General features: G+C 38.0%; 1 pseudogene; it reads right to left on the reverse strand.

The window, feature by feature from the left end:
* Window positions 1-8,336: 8,336 nt before the first annotated feature.
* On the reverse strand, window positions 8,337-10,678 carry LOC125161202 (52 kDa repressor of the inhibitor of the protein kinase-like; annotated as a pseudogene).
* Between the last annotated feature and the right edge of the window lie 5,620 nt (window positions 10,679-16,298).

Consider the following 16,298-nt stretch of genomic DNA (forward strand, 5'->3'; position numbering starts at 1 on the left):
AGATACACTTTAAAGGGTCTTTCAGCTTTTCACACTTCTCTGTTTTTATCTGTCTCTCATGATATCTCCTTTCAACCCAGTGAATTATTTTGAGCCCGGAAAGTCGGACTGAGCCGACTTTCAGCGGCAATTCCAGAAAGAAAGGACGGGGTGCATCACACCCTGTCAGCTACCGAAGGTTAAAAAAGAAGAGGAAAGCGGGAAGAGTAAAGAATTGAGAGACAGAGGGGAAAAGGAGAGAAGGAAGGAAGGAAGGAAGAAAAGGAGGGAGAAAACCAAGAGAACAGAAAACTAATAGACAACTTTAAAAAATACATGTTAGGGGCGCCTGGGTGGCTCAGTCGGTTAAGCATCCAACTTCAGCTCAGGTCCCGATCTCACGGTTTCTGAGTTTGACCCCACATCAGGCTCTGTGCTGACAGCTTGGAGCCTGGAGCCTGCTTCGGATTCTGTGTCTCCCTCTCTTTCTGCCCCTCCCTCGCGCACACTCTGTCTCCCTCTCTCAAAAATAAACAAACCTTAAAAAAAAAATACAGGTTAAATTGTACTATAGCCATTGTTAAGACTTTGTTTTAAAACTCAAAATTGTAGACTTTATGTTGGACTCCAGAACATTTGGAGATAACGTTTTTATTTTTTTCACCTAGGATAGTGTATGAAACTATTAAAACATAAATATTTTCAGGCTAATTTATTATGCACATCTAGTCCTGCATGGAATACATAGTGGCATAACTCTACTTGGTGCCGGTTTATGTTAATGTCTGAGTTGGCAGCATTTTAAAAAGTGAATTTTATGAAGTGACTCAGTGTTATCTTCCCTACAGTGAAGCTTAAACTCATGACAAAATCCAGTTTAACCCTTTACACCTTGATTTATTTTATTTTACTTTTTTCCTTTTAAATTCCTTGACCAAAGCTTGTTGCCAGAGGCACCTCTCTTGGTTCTGGTTTTTCATTGCAGGGTTTTGTTCATTTGTCATATCACAAAACCAAAGGTTATTCCCCAGGAAATGAAGAAGAGGCAAGCTGGGGTAGGGGCTCAGCATCTCCTACATTTCGGTTCAATTCTGCTCAAGCCCCTCTCTTTTGGGTACCTTGAGCTCCATTAATAGTCAAAACAGACTTATTCTCAGTGATACTTGGTAACTATGACAGCAATTTTTGTTGCTGTGCAATCTACAGACTAACACCTGCTAGGCCCGGAAGGTGTTTGAAGACATGAGCAGATGGGTGTTGCTAAAACCCAAAAGGAATTGGCCAAACTCTCTTCAAGTGTTCCTTGCTAACCGCAGCATGCTGTTTTTTTCCGTTGCTCTCCGGTAGCTCCTGGACTGAACTCGCCTTCATTTCAAAAACTGTACATTAGGAGTAAATGGAAATGAAATATCATTCCTCAAGGTTGGATTGGTTTACCTAAATGTTTTCTCTTTGATTCCTACCTCCACAAAGAACTATAAAGCCATCCTGCAATCCTTAAGATAAATCTTTCCATCATTACTACTTACACATAGATAAATGTTGACAATCAGCCTGAGGCAAAATCAAGAAATAGGTGTTGCTGGGGCTTTTACTTCACTCTGTAAAGTCAATGCACTGTCTCTGTAGTTGTTGTTAGTGCCCGAGGCAGGGCTCAGGATGCTCGGCAGTGGAAGCATCCTCTGGTCTCCAGTGAATATACTGCATATGCCTTCTCATTTAGAGAATATCCCTCCCTTGATTCACTGGGATGCCTCAAAGTCCAATAGAATAGGAAGTTGATGGAATAGTGCCAGAACTCTAGATTTCTCAATATGTTTGTATTCTGTACTTGGACTTTTCTGGTCCTGAGTCACTCATTTCTTAATCTCTCCAAAGAAGATGGCCCAACAGAGGATTCACCTAGAAATAATTTTCCTGCTAGTCTATCTTTGTTGCTATTTTGGTAATTTTATCAGTGGGGAAAATAGGATGGATTTTAAGAAGTTCTCAAAGGGATGTGCTAGACCCCAATGTCTTGGTCAAGTCTTACATGCAACGTTTGAAGCAGCTAGCCTACCAATGTCTCAGTCTATGCTCCAGATGTTTCAGGCAAAATGTAAGAAAAGGAGTGGTTTCCAATGAAATATAATTTTAGATGTTGACATTATTTTTGGCATTGCCTTTTTTTAAATGTAGAAATAGCCACCACAGTAACTGGAACTACAGAACCAGAATGCTAATATGTGGGTCTCATAACTTTGAATTGTAATCATTCAATAAAACAGACTATAAAAAGCTGAAATGTTGGAATATGGTCAAATAAAATGTCACAGTATATTGAATAATGGCTTTTGATGAAAATTAGTTAACTGAGTAACTGAAGAAGTCACAATGAATACTCTTAACCCGGGTAGAAACACCTCCATAGAATCATGGAGTCTGTTTCTTTCCTACCTTCAGAATCCCATGCAATTTCCTCTCATTCATAGATTTTAACATTAAGGAAAACAGACTCTGAGATGCGAGTTGCCAGCTTTCTCTTGAAATTGTCCATAGTGAGAACATTTCTTCTTAGGGAACTAAGACCTCTAACTCATCAGAAGCCAAAGTTGTATTTTATTATGTGTAACACTAAAAGGAATGACCCCCCCCTTTTTTTAAGATTCTAGACTCACAAACTCCAGCTATAAAAGAAATAGAAGAACATATCGGTATAGGAGATTCAGAAGTAAACTCTATAAGATATAACCTGAGATTCTTGCAAAGTAATCTAAATAAGTCTTCAGAAGCCCACTCCACCATTCTTTTGGGCTACTAGCTCATTCCACCATTCTATCAGGCAGGGGATGGGTATATGGAAGGAACCATGAATTGCACGGCCTTTGGCATTTTGTTCTACTTGACTTGCTCTAAAAGTAGTGTCTGGTTCACAAGAAATGCTGTGGAGAATTTCTTGACAGTGATGTCGAGCAACTTCCAAAATCATGAAAGGTGGCTTTGGCAGGATCACTATTGGCAATGAAAGCAAATCTATCTCCAGAACATGTCCATTCCAAAAAGAACAAATTGCTTCCCCTTCTGTGATGGAAGTAATTGAATACAATCAAATTGTCACCAGGTGGCTGGCTAGCTCATTGGGAAACATTACCATATTGTTGACTCAGTGTCGCTTTCTGTTGTTGACATGTTGGGTACTCACCAATAGTTATAGCCACATCATCTGTAGTGAGTAGAAGCCATGTTGTTGAGTCCATGCATGACTGCCATGCCTGCTTCCATGGCCAATTGGTTCATCAGCCCTTTTAGCAATGACTGGAATGGCTGGGTGAAGAGATTTACTGGCATCCACGTAATGGGCCATCTTGTCCACATGATTATCGAGAGCCTTGTCTGCTGTGTTTGCTGTTTGGCGGACAATTACACAAGACAAAAATATCCTCAGACTTTGTGCCCATTCCTTGAGCTCTGCTCAAGCCTCTTCATCACCAGTTTTCTAAAACTTTTCTAGGTTCATAAACACTCAGCTAAATCAGAAGTCACTGATCAAAAAAATCAGTGTGAATCTCATATTTCTCTACTTTTTTCAGAAAAAAGTAAACAACCAGATACGTTCCTCTATAATCTGCTCCCTAGATTTCTCTCCACCTACATTCTTATGCATCATGCCTGAGTAAGGAGAATGCTATAGTCACCCACTTTTACGTGTTCCTAGTATATGATGTGTAACCATTATAAACTAAATATAATTTTTTTGTTCATCAGGTAACTTGTCATAAGAAACTCCTCATACAACCATACATGTGAGTTCATAGAAAGGAGGTAGTGCTTTCAAAGTAGATTCATGAGAGTCTAAGCCTCTTGCTCATGTAACTTAATTGTGCCTTCAGAATCTGTTCATGCCCAGTATATTTCTTCCACTTAATGATGGAATGCTACTGAAAATGCCAAATTTTATGGCTTCTGTGATCAGATAACATCCAGGTTATGATAGGTGGCTCAGATGGCATGATATATTGGGGGTCCTGGTCAAATTTTCCTTCTCTACTTTTGTTGTTTTCAAACAAAGAAGAATTATCTTCAAAATATGGAGTGGCTTTGCTTCAAAATCATGAGTATGTGCTATAGTTTCCTAAAGAGTGCTTGTTCTATAAAATAACCTTACTGCCACAGACACTCTAAGTGCCCCTCAATCTCTTGATTCATATTGCTTACTGGTCATGCAACTTTTTTTTTCCAGAATTCAAGAAACTTCTATTTTTCTCATCACAGTCAAAATGGTAAGCTTTACGGTTATTTGGTAAATGCATTGCAGCTGCATGCTCTTATATATTTGTGTTACATATTACCTTTAAAATACAAAAAACAGTATGCCAGATACAGCTTTGCCATTTGCTTATTGTTTCTTTCCATGGCCCAGACCAAAGAAAACCCTGAAACCTAAAGTGTCGGAGCCTGAATTTTCATGGAGTTTTATTTCACATCTTTTTTTAATGTTTATTTATTTATTTTGAGAGAGAGAGAGCACAAGCAGGGGAGGGGCAGAGAGAGAAGGAGACAGAGAATCCCAAGCAGGCTCTGTCCTGTCAGTGCAGCGCCCCATACAGGGTTCGATCCCGTGAACCACGAGATCATAATCTGAGCCAAAATCAAGGTCTGGATGCTGGATGCTCAACTGACTGAGCCACCAACGTGCCCTTATTTCACATCCTTATGCAGGCATGTATCTTACCAAGGCTTCTGTAGCATTCAATGCATCAGAATGGGCCATCATGAGGTCTTGTGAAATAGTAAAATCATAGAGCTCCCTGGATGCTACATTTTGAAAAAGAGATGGGGAGTTGATATATCCTTGAGGAAAGTGAACTCAACTCTTCCTTTCTAAGTGAAACCAAACGGGTCTGGTTGTCTATAGTTACAGGAAAAGAGGTAAAAAACCATTCACTGGACCATTAGTTGCCTACCAGGTACCAGGGGCTATCTTTATATCATATAGAAAAGTGACTACATCTGGGACAATGGCTGATTGGACTCACCAGCTGTATAAGTTTATGGTAAATACATGGTTATTTCAAAATCCATCCCAGCTACTTTATCCTTAGTCTAGGTTAGTTACTGCCTTTTAGTCTGTAATATTATCACCGCTTTGTATTCCTGTCCTATCACTTAACTGCATCTAATTGTCTCTCTCACCAGACCATGAACTCCCTAACACAACATATGCCTTATCTGTATTTTCCATGTTCCTATAACATAGTAAGCACTTAAAAGCATTGATTTCAGTTTAATTAAAAGCTTGTCAAATGCATTTTACTGGTAAAAATAACTTTTAAATTTTTTCCTCCATATGAAATGTTTAAATATATAAAATGTTTTCTAAAACATCTCCAATATGTCAGAATCTTTAAGTGTATGATGACCTTTCAAAATTCTATGCTTTTAGAGTATGAGTATATATTAAATTGAAACAAAATGTTTCCTTGCTTGCTTTGAGTTTTTCAAATAACTGCTTAACTGTGAAAAATCATGAAGTGTTAGACATAGATCTATTAGACAGATTCCATAACCTAATGTAACACATTTTTAAGCAAGTTTGAAAACTGAGAAAAGAAATATTTAAGTCTTTAGGAAGGTCTCAAGCTTCTGAGAGTCAACTGATGCATCACTATTTCTGTGATTTTAATTCCATTTTAGATATACTCAGGTAATAATGCTGAAATGAAAGCATCTAATTTATATCTAGGTAGTATTTTTATATTATTAGCCTCTGGACCACTAATTTTTATGACGTCAACCATGAATATAATGCCTTAAATACTAGAATAGGAAAAGGAACTATATCACAAAATATTCAAACTATGATAGTCCCCAAAAATACCCATAATTTTAATGACAGTTTGACAGGTATTCCAAGTCATTTGAATATATATCATCTTCTCCAAAATATTTTTAGAAAATGATGAATATAGCTTTGATTCATAGAAATCTACCTTGTAAGCATTAGTACAAAACCTACTTTTAATATCAAGATCGAAACCTAGTACGAATGTTGACATAAATTTGTATTTGTGTTAATTTGTTTGAATTATATATAAATATAATGTCCTATTTTAAAAGTATATTACTATATAATGTATATATATTTTGCTTATCTATCACTTTTCAATTTCTCTACTACACAAAAGATAACCATTTGAAGCATAGTAAGTGAGGCTTGGTTAAATTGAAAACAACAGTAAACAATTCTCAGTGAGCCAGTGTTGATTCTGCCTCATCAGGTGATATAACACAGAAGTCATAAATATCATGGCAGTGTTTTTAAATGTAGCATGCACATTTAATAGTTTACTAAATATTTTTAACAACTTTTATACCACTGCATTTGAACCAGCATTTACAATCTTGGGCTCTGTCATTACTAACAAATATACCTTTGATATTAAAGTCAATAATAGTGGTTATATTATAATAACATATATTTATAAATATAAGTATATATATATATATATATATATATATATATATATATATATACACACACATACACACACATGTATAGAATACCTAAGTTATTTATTTATTTTTAAACAAAATTCACATTTTATTTAGGCTGAAATAAACTATACAAACTTGATTTTCTTCACAATAACTGCAAGATTTTCTGTCTGATTCCTAGGTAAACCACAAACACTTATTTTTGTAGGTCTTCCAGGTTTTGTTTATCAGTCAAGGCAGTAGATACAGTCGTGGAAAAAGAGAAAAACAGACAAATAAGTTGTCAGTATCCATGGCCTCTGATCCTGTGTTGACCATGAAACAGAGGTGGGTTCAACATATACCTGCTCAAAGTTTACGAAGATACAAGCTCAACAAAGGAAGGTAACACAGCAACAACCCAGTGTGGAACAACAATGCCAGGCTCACTGATTCAAATTTTAACTGTAACTGGTTCCTTTAAGTTCATTTGATAAAGACAAAATCTACACCGAAATCCCTGCTTGGCAAGCTCGCGTGCTTCTCTGTCTCACTATCTGATAACTCCCTTAATTGTCCATCACAGATTTTATTTTTAATTTTCTTTTTTAACATTTATTTATTTTTGAGACAGAGAGAGACAGAGCATGAATGGGGGAGGGACAGAGAGAGAGGGAGACACAGAATCTGAAACAGGCTCCAGGCTCTGAGCCATCCACCCAGAGCTTAATGCAGGGCTCAAACTCACGGACCGCGAGATCTTGACCTGAGCTGAAGTCCGACACTTAACCGACTGAGCCACCCAGGCGCCCCATCACAGATTTTTTAACATACTTAACACTCCTACTATTCAAAGGTCACTTGTGAGCTTCATTGTAACATTTTACAAAATGTATTCCTTCCTCTCAGATCTCTTCAAAATCTATTTCTTTGGGGCGCCTGAGCCGTCCAACTTCGGCTCAGGTCATGATCTCACGGTCTGTGAGTTCGAGCCCTGCATTGGGGTCTGTGCTGATGGCTCAGAGTCTGGAGCCTGCTCCCGATTCTGTGTCTCCCTCTCTCTCTGCCCCTTCCCTGCTCATGCTCTGTCTCTCTGTCTCAAAAATAAATAAAAACATTAAGAAAAAAAATTAAAAAACCAAAATCTATTTCTTCTAAGAACTGATAACTCAATACCTGACAACTGGATCCAGTGATAGTAAATGTTATATCTAAAATGACTTAACTAGGGGCGCCTGGGTGGCGCAGTCGGTTAAGCGACCGACTTCAGCCAGGTCACGATCTCACGGTCCGTGAGTTCGAGCCCCGCGTCAGGCTCTGGGCTGATGGCTCAGAGCCTGGAGCCTGTTTCCGATTCTGTGTCTCCCTCTCTCTCTGACCCTCCCCCGTTCATGCTCTGTCTCTCTCTGTCCCAAAAATAAATAGACGTTGAAAAAAAAATTAAAATGACTTAACTAAAGGGGCACCTGGGTGGCTCAGTTGTGCATCTGCCCTTTGATTTCGCCTCAGTTCATGTTCCCGGGGCTGTGGGATCGAGCCCCGCGTAAGGCTCTGTGCTGAGCGTGGAGCCTGCTTGAGTTTCTCTCTCTCTCCCTCTGCCCCTCTGCCCCTCTGCCCCGCTCATGTTCTATAAAATAAAAAAAAAATAAAATAAAATGACTAAACTGAAACAATTCCAAAGTGCCCTTAGCAGAGATCCCATAGAAGTATAATGTGGCACTTTCAATGCTATATTCTGGAAGAACAGTTAAGTAGGTAGATTATCAATGGCTAATGAACTCAATGAGAGGTCGATAGGTCATAATTGGCCAACATCCGCCTGACAGCTTTTCCGTAAGATGTTCCCAAATTTCTTAGATTTTTCCAAATATTAAACATAAGAGAAAGCCTACTTTAAAAGTCTCCTAGGTATTTTAAACGGTTTCTGAGTTATCTGTAGGAAGCTCTTACTTGTACAGTTTGATATATGTATCTGCCGTTAAATACGATTATGTTTTATATCAAAATTTATGTTAAGCAAAGCCAAGTTACTTGGCTTTTGGTCTGTCAAAGTGTCCCTCAGTTATGCTTTGAGACACTTCTGCCCATTTTCATAGCATTCATTCTCAACTTTCATCACGGGAAGATCTTACATAGGACTTTCAGCAATGCAGAAGCATCAGAAAAAAAACTTGATGTCTGGCAGATGCAAGGCTTTGTAAGTCGTAGGTAGAAACTCTTTATCTTTCCCTCTGTTTCCACTTGATTCTCCAACAATGAAACTCAGCCGAGAGTGTGTTGGGACTGGGTAAGTCACTTCTGTACACATCAGCACGGTGCTCCTCCGATGTATTAAATTTGAGCTGTTCCATGACAGAGGGTACCAGAGATGAGCCTTTAAGAGCTTTGAGGTGCTGTTCTGAGAATATATCTTTCAGTACCTGAATAATGTGCTCCATGGTTGGAACACTTAGAGTTTCTTTATAGTAACTCTCAGAGGTTAGCTGAGATCCCAGGTTACCTTGCTGGGCTTTGTGGATTTTCCCAGGGAGTTTCAGCTGAGTGTCAAGTTTCATTGCCAAATCTGTGGCTTCTTCAAACCAAAATTCATGATAAACTTCAATATATTCCATCATTTCATTTAGTCAATGCAGCACTGGAGTTAAGCTACTGACTGCAAAGAAGACATTGGACGTTTGCCCCTGAAGATTTTCCAAAGGCTCTTGTAAAAAGATAGAACATTCTTAAGAACATCAATGGTAACCATGAAATCAGAATCTGTTTCTACACTAGAGTACAAATGCTCTACCAGTTATATAGTCATTCCAGCTAATATTTTTGTCACTATTTATATCATTGAAACACAAAACAAGTGCTTGTAGGAGGTCCCCCAAAATTTCGAAAGCATCATGCCTGCCTGTCCACTCAGAATGGCAAGTTTCCTTCAGTTCTTTTACCCTTTTCCTCATTGCTCTGAAAGAGGACAGAAATTGCATTGCCAAGCTCTAAAAGCAGTTGTAGAGATGGATGGAAGGAAGAACAAACGTCCTCTATCGTTCCTAATGCAACAGATGCTCCCACAACAAGCACTGAATTCGCCAACCACATATTTAAGACGCAGGAAGAGCAAAGTGTGTAGACAGCTTGGGGATATTTCTCTAAAGGTCTAGAGGCAACAACTTGTGTTTTGGAGGAAAATCCACTGGACACAGTGTAAGCCTGGCCAGGTTCAGTCCCCACTTCTCAGTTACCGTCGCGTGAGATTTCACAGGCAAAATGTCTGCAGCAGCTTTGTAAGGCAAGAGGCCCATAAATTCCTCTCTCAGGTTATGAGACAAATCAACAAACCTCACCAACACAGGCAAGTGTTTTTCCCCTGCCACGTCCTCTACGTCGTCAGTGATGAAGTGAGATACTCTCATTTCCCTGAGCGGTTTCCTCCCGAATACCGCTCTCACAGACCTCTAGCACCTGTGTCTGCTGTGTTTTTGAGCAGAACAACATGTTAACCACTGTTGTCTGAAAGTACTTTCTCAGAACCTCTTTCCAGAATTTACCCAGCATGCCAGCAGTGCTTGAAAGTTATCAGGAGTAAAGAGACCCTCTGGGAGTTCATCAGTTTCACGCTCATCCAGAAGTATGTTTTGTTTTCACGTATGAACCAAAATTTCAAATAAAGATTTTAAGTTTTCTTTGTTTTCTTTTTTACTCAAGGGTTAAAGGTAAAATTTCTTCAACCTGTTCTTTGTTACCTTCTCCAGCACTGGGGTTCTGAGCATTGCTGTTGTTTCTTCCTTTACGTTTTGTTCCTTTTCAAAGGTTTTATCAGTCTTTTTCTATTTCAATGTCCTGATTTAATCTTCATTCAGTTGTTTTGTTTTCTGTATCACTATTGGATTGCTCAAATGGCTGGTAAGATCAAATATTGTTGGTCTCACATTATCTTGAAGAACTATCCTATACGGACCCTCCCAATGACTTCACAACTATCTGCTTTGATTTTGAGAAATAAAATGACCCAATCATTCATTAGTTATCTGATGCCTCTGAAAAATATACGGTTCTGTAGATCTTAGAGGTCTCAGAGTGTCTGGCATATAATTGATAAGTTATTTACTTGATCAGGTGTTTTATCCTCTAAGTCTGCTCTCCTATAATTCTCCCCCCACTTCTGGAATCTGGCCAGATCCTGGGGGAGCCTGAAGAAGGCTAGATCCCACTATATGCTCTTCCTTTTGGAGTTGGCAGCACTGCAGAAGTTTAGCATCATTGTCCACCTGCTCACTGGCCCATTCCCCTCCTGTCCTACAGCCCTACCTCCCCCTCAGGGCTGGAGAGGTAAGCCAGGCCCCAGTAATGGCAGACGGGTCCTCTAACTTATATTTTAGATATAAGTTTTTATATGTAACTCTCATGGCAGCCACAAAGCAAAAACTATAGTAAAAACACAAAAGCTAAAAAGGAAGGAATAGGGGCGCCTGGGTGGCTCGGTCGGTTAAGCGTCCGACTTCCGCTTAGGTCATGGTCTCATGGTCCGTGAGTTCGAGCCCCGCGTCGGGCTCTGTGCTGACAGCTCAGAGCCTGGAGCCTGTTTTGGATTCTATGTCTCCCTCTCTCTCTGCATCTCCCCTGTTCATGCTCTCTCTCTGTCTCAAAAATAAATAAACGTTAAAAAAATTGTTTAAAGGAAGGAATATAAGTCTAAAGAAAGTCATCATACTATAAAGGAAGAACGCAAGAACAATAGAACTACAAAAAAAAAAGCCAGAAAGCAATTACTAAAATGGCAATAAGTACATATCTATCAATAATTATTTTAAACATAAAAGAACTAAATTTTCTCATCAAAAGATATAGAGTGGCTCAATGGATAAAAAAACAAGATCCATCTAAATGTTATCTATAAGAGAGTCACTTTAGATGTGAGAACACACAGACTGAAAATGAAGGGATGGAAAAATCTGTTCCATGCAAATGGAAACCAAAAGAAAGCTGGGGCAACTGCACTTATACCAGACAAAATAGACTTTAAAACAAAGACTGAATGTAATAGGAGGCAAATAAGGGCATTGCATAATGATAAAGGGGTCAATTCAACATTTATAAACATTTATGCACCCAACATAGAAGTACCTAAACATACAAAGCAAACATTAACAGGCCTAAAGGGAGAAGGGCAACATAGTAATATTAGAGGACTTTTTTTTAAGTTTATTTATTTTGAGAGAGAGAAAGAGGGGGGGAGGGAGGGAGGGAGGGAGAGGGAGAGGAAGAGGGAGACAATCTCAAGCAGGCTCTGCACTGTCAGCATGGAGCCTGTTGTGGGGCTTGAACCCATGGACCATGAGATCATAACCCGAGCCAAAACCAAGAGTCAGACATTCAATTGACTGAGTCACCCAGGTGCCCCACATTAGAGGACTTTAATACCCTACTTTCATCAAAGGATAGATCATCCAAAAAGAAAATTAATAAAAAAAACTTGGCCTTAAATGCCATGTTAGACTAGATGGATGTAACAGATATTTACAGAACATTCTATCTAAAAGCAGAATACACATTCTTCTAAAATATGCATGGAAATTCTCTAGGATAGATTATCTGTTAGTCCACAAAAGAAGTCTTAATAATTTAAGATGGCTGAAATCACGTTAAGTAACTTTTGTGACCACAATGGTATGAAACTAAAAATCTATTACATGAAAAAAAACGGAAAATTCACAAATATGTGGAGGCTAAGTGACATGCTACTCAACAACTAGTGGGTCAAAAAGAAAATCAAAATATAGAAGAAATACCTTGAGACAAATGAAAATGGAAATACTATATACCAAAATTTATGGATTCAGCTAAAGCAGTTCTAAGAGAGAAGCTCATAACAGCATCAGGCTACCTCAACAAGCAAGAAAAATCTCCAATAACCTAAATTTACACTTCAAGGTACTAGAAAACAAAGAACAAATGAAACCCAAAGATAGTAGAAGGAAAGAAATGACAAGTATTAGGGCAGAAGTAAATAAAATGGAAACTAAAAAGACAATAGAAAAGGTCAATGAAAGAACTGGTTCTTTGAAAAGATAAACAAAATTTAAAAACCTTCCGGGCACCTGGGTGGCTCAGTCGGTTAAGCGTCTGGCTTCAGCTCAGGTCATGATCTCATGGTCTGTGAGTTCGAGCCCCGCATCGGGCTCTGTGCTGACAGCTCAGAGCCTGGAGCTTGCTTCAGATTCTGTGTCTCCCTCTCTCTCTGCCTCTCCCCAACTCATGCCCTCTCTCTAAAAAATAAGTAAAACTTGAAAAAAAATTAAAGAAAAAAACCCTTCAGCTAAATTCAGTAAGAAAAATAAAAATGGAGAACTTAAATGAGTAAAATCAGAAATAAAGAAAAGCTATTTCAACAGATACAAAGGATTATTAAAAACGATTTGCAATTATAAATCAATAAATTGAAATAAATTCCTAGAAACATAAAATCTACCAAAGTGGAACCATAAATAAGTAGAAAATCTGAATGACAAATTACTAGTAAGGAGATTGAATCAGTGATCAAAACCTTCCCAACAAATAAAAGTCCAGGACCAGACAGCATTAGTGGTGAATTCTACCAAACATTCAAAGAAGAATTAATACCAATCCTTCTCAAACTCTTCTAAAAAACTAAAGAGGAGGAGACACTTCCAATCTCATTTTGCAATACCAGCATTATCCTGTATCAAAACCAGACAAGAATGCCACAAGAAAATTATAGGGCAATATTCCTGATAAACACAGAAGCAAAATCCTCCACAAAATATTAGCAAACCAAATCCAACAATACATTAAAAGATCATATCCCATGATCAAGTGGGATTTATTCCAGGAACGCTAGCCTGGTTCGACACCTGCAAATCAGTCAATGTGATATATCACATTGACAAAATGAAGGATACAAACCATATGATCATCTAAATGCAGAAAAAGTATTTGATAGACTTCAACATTGATTTATGATCAAACCACAACAAAAGCAGGTATAGATGGGATGTACCTCAACATAATAAAGGCCATATATGACAAGCACACACCTAATATTGTACTCAAGATCAGGAACAAGACAAGAATGCCCACTCTCATCACTTTTAATGAACATAGTATTGGAAGTCTTATCCAGAGCAATTAGACAAGAAATAAAAGGCATACAAATTGGAAAGAAAGAAGTAAAATTGTCACTATTTCAGATGACATCATATAACATAAAAAATACTAAAGACCACCAAAAAACTATTAGAACTAATAAATGTGGGCAACTGGGTGGCTCAGTCGGTTAGGTTTCCTGTTATGTGAACTTCCGCTCAGGTCATGATCTCATGGTTAGTGGGTTCAAGTCCCACGTTCAGCTCTGTGCTGTCAGCTCAGAACCTGGAGCCTACTTTGGATTCTGTGCCTCCAACTCTCTTTCTGCCCCTTCCCCCACTCATGCTCTCTCTTTCAAAAATAAACATTAGAAAAAATTTTAGGGGCACCTAAGTAACTCAGCCAGTTAAGCGTCCGACTTCAGCTCAGGTCATGATCTCGTGGTCCATGGCTTTGAGCCTTGCATCAGGTTCTGTGCTGACAGCTCAGAGCCTAGAGCCTGCTTCGGATTCCCTGTCTCCCCCTCTCTCTGCCCCTCACCCACTCATGCTCTGTCTCTCTCCATCTCTCAAAAATGAATAAACATTAAATTTTTTTTTAATTTTAAAAAAGAATAAATGGATTCAGCAAATTTAAAGGATACAAAATCAATACCCAAAATTCTGTTACATGTTTATATTAGAAAGAGAAATTGTGAAAACAATCTCATTACAATTGTATCAAAAAGAATAAAATACCTAGGAATAGGGGCACCTGGGGAGCTCAGCTGGTTGAGCATCCAACTTCGGGTCAGGTCATGATCTCATGATTTGTGAGTTCAAGCCCACATTGGGCTTCCTGCTGTTAGCATGGAGCCCACTTCAGATGCTCTGTCCCCTTCACTCTCTGCCCCTCCCCCGCTCATGCTTTCTTCCTCAAAAATAAATATTCAAAAAAATACCTAGGAAAAAATTTAATCAAGGATATGAAAAACTCATATACTGAAAACTATAAGACATTAAGGAAAAAAATTGAAGATACAAATAAATGGAAAGACTTCTGTAAATGGAAAGGTACCAATGGATTGAAAGAATTATTATGGTTAAAATATTCACACTCCCCAAAGCAATCTACACATTCAATGCAATCTCTCTCAAAGTTCTGATGGCATTTTTCACAGAAATAGAAAAAAAAACAATCTTAAATGTGTGTAGAACCACAAAAGATCCCAAAGAGCCAAAGGAATCTGGAGAGAGAAGAACAAAACCGGAGGACTCAGGATCCTTCATTTCAAACTCTATTACAAAGCAATAATAAATAAAACAATATTGTACTGGCATAAAAACAGACACATAGATCAAGGTCATGGGATACAGAACACAGAAATAAACCCATGCTTAGAAAGTTAATTTTCAACAAAGGAGACAAGAATATAAAATGCGGAAAGTTTTGTCTCCTCAATAAATGGTGTTGGGAAAACTGGACAGCCACATGCAAAGAAATGAAACTGGACCTTTATTTTACACTATGCTCCAAAATTAAAATGGATTCAAGCCTTAAACATAAGACCTGAAACCCTAAAACTCTAGAAGAAATCATGGGCGGTAAGCTTCTTTATATTATCTTAGCAACGATTCTTTTTTTTAATTTGACAACAACATAAAAGCAACAAAAGCAAAAATAAACTATTGGGGCTATATCAAACTAAAAATCTTTTGCACAGTACATAAAACCATAAACAAAACAAAAAGGCAACCTACTTCTTGGGAGTGAATATTTGCAAACCATGTATCTAATAAGGGGTTAATATCCAAAATATATAATAAAAGTCATACAACTCCATAGCAATAGCTCAATCCACTTTAAAAATGGGCAGAAGTTTTGAATAGACATTTTTCCAAGAAGACATACAGCTGGCCAACAGGTACATGAAAAGATGCTCAATATCCCTGATCATTAGGCAAACACAAATCAAAATTGCAGTGAGTTATCACCTCACACCTGCTATCAAAAAGGCAAGAAATAACAAGTGTTGGGGAGGATGTAGAAAAAAGGAAACCCTTGTCCACTGTTGGCAGGAATATAAATTGATGCAACCACTAAGAGAAAAAGTATGGGGTTTCTTCAGAGAATGAAAAACAGAACTACTTTATAATCTAGCATTTCCACTTTTGCATATTTATCTGAAGAAAACAAAAACACTAATGCAAAAAGATATATGCATCCCCAAGATGATTGCAGCACTATTTACAATAGCCAAATATGGAAACAACCTAAGTGTTCACAGATGACAGATGAATGCATAAAGAAACTCTGGTGCGCGCACACACACACACACACACACACACACACACACACACAATGGGATATTATTCAGCCATAATTTAGAAGAAAATCCTGCCATCTACAACAACATGGATGGAACTTGAGGACAGACATTATGTTAAGTGAATAAACCAGACACAGATAGACCATATGGCATGGTATCATTTATATGTGGAATCTGAAGAAAAGTCAAACTCATTGAAACAAAGAAAAGGGGTTGCCAGGGCCTGCAGAATGGGCAAAAGAGGGAGAGGTTAGTGAAAGGTGCAAACTCTCAACTATTACAAAAAAAAGGTCAACAATAGTTGTACATACAAACTTCTAATTCTGTACATAGCATCTTAAAAACCTTGTGTCATTTTAAACATAAAGATTCTAATTAATCAAGCTGTTTAAGTCCAGAGATTATGACCTAAATCTTTTTATTCATTTATTAGACCTATTAGTGTATTGATGGAAACCAGTATTTT

This window comes from Prionailurus viverrinus, chromosome A2 (assembly GCF_022837055.1).
Source record: "Prionailurus viverrinus isolate Anna chromosome A2, UM_Priviv_1.0, whole genome shotgun sequence".
In the NCBI taxonomy this organism is placed as follows: Eukaryota; Metazoa; Chordata; class Mammalia; order Carnivora; family Felidae; genus Prionailurus; species Prionailurus viverrinus.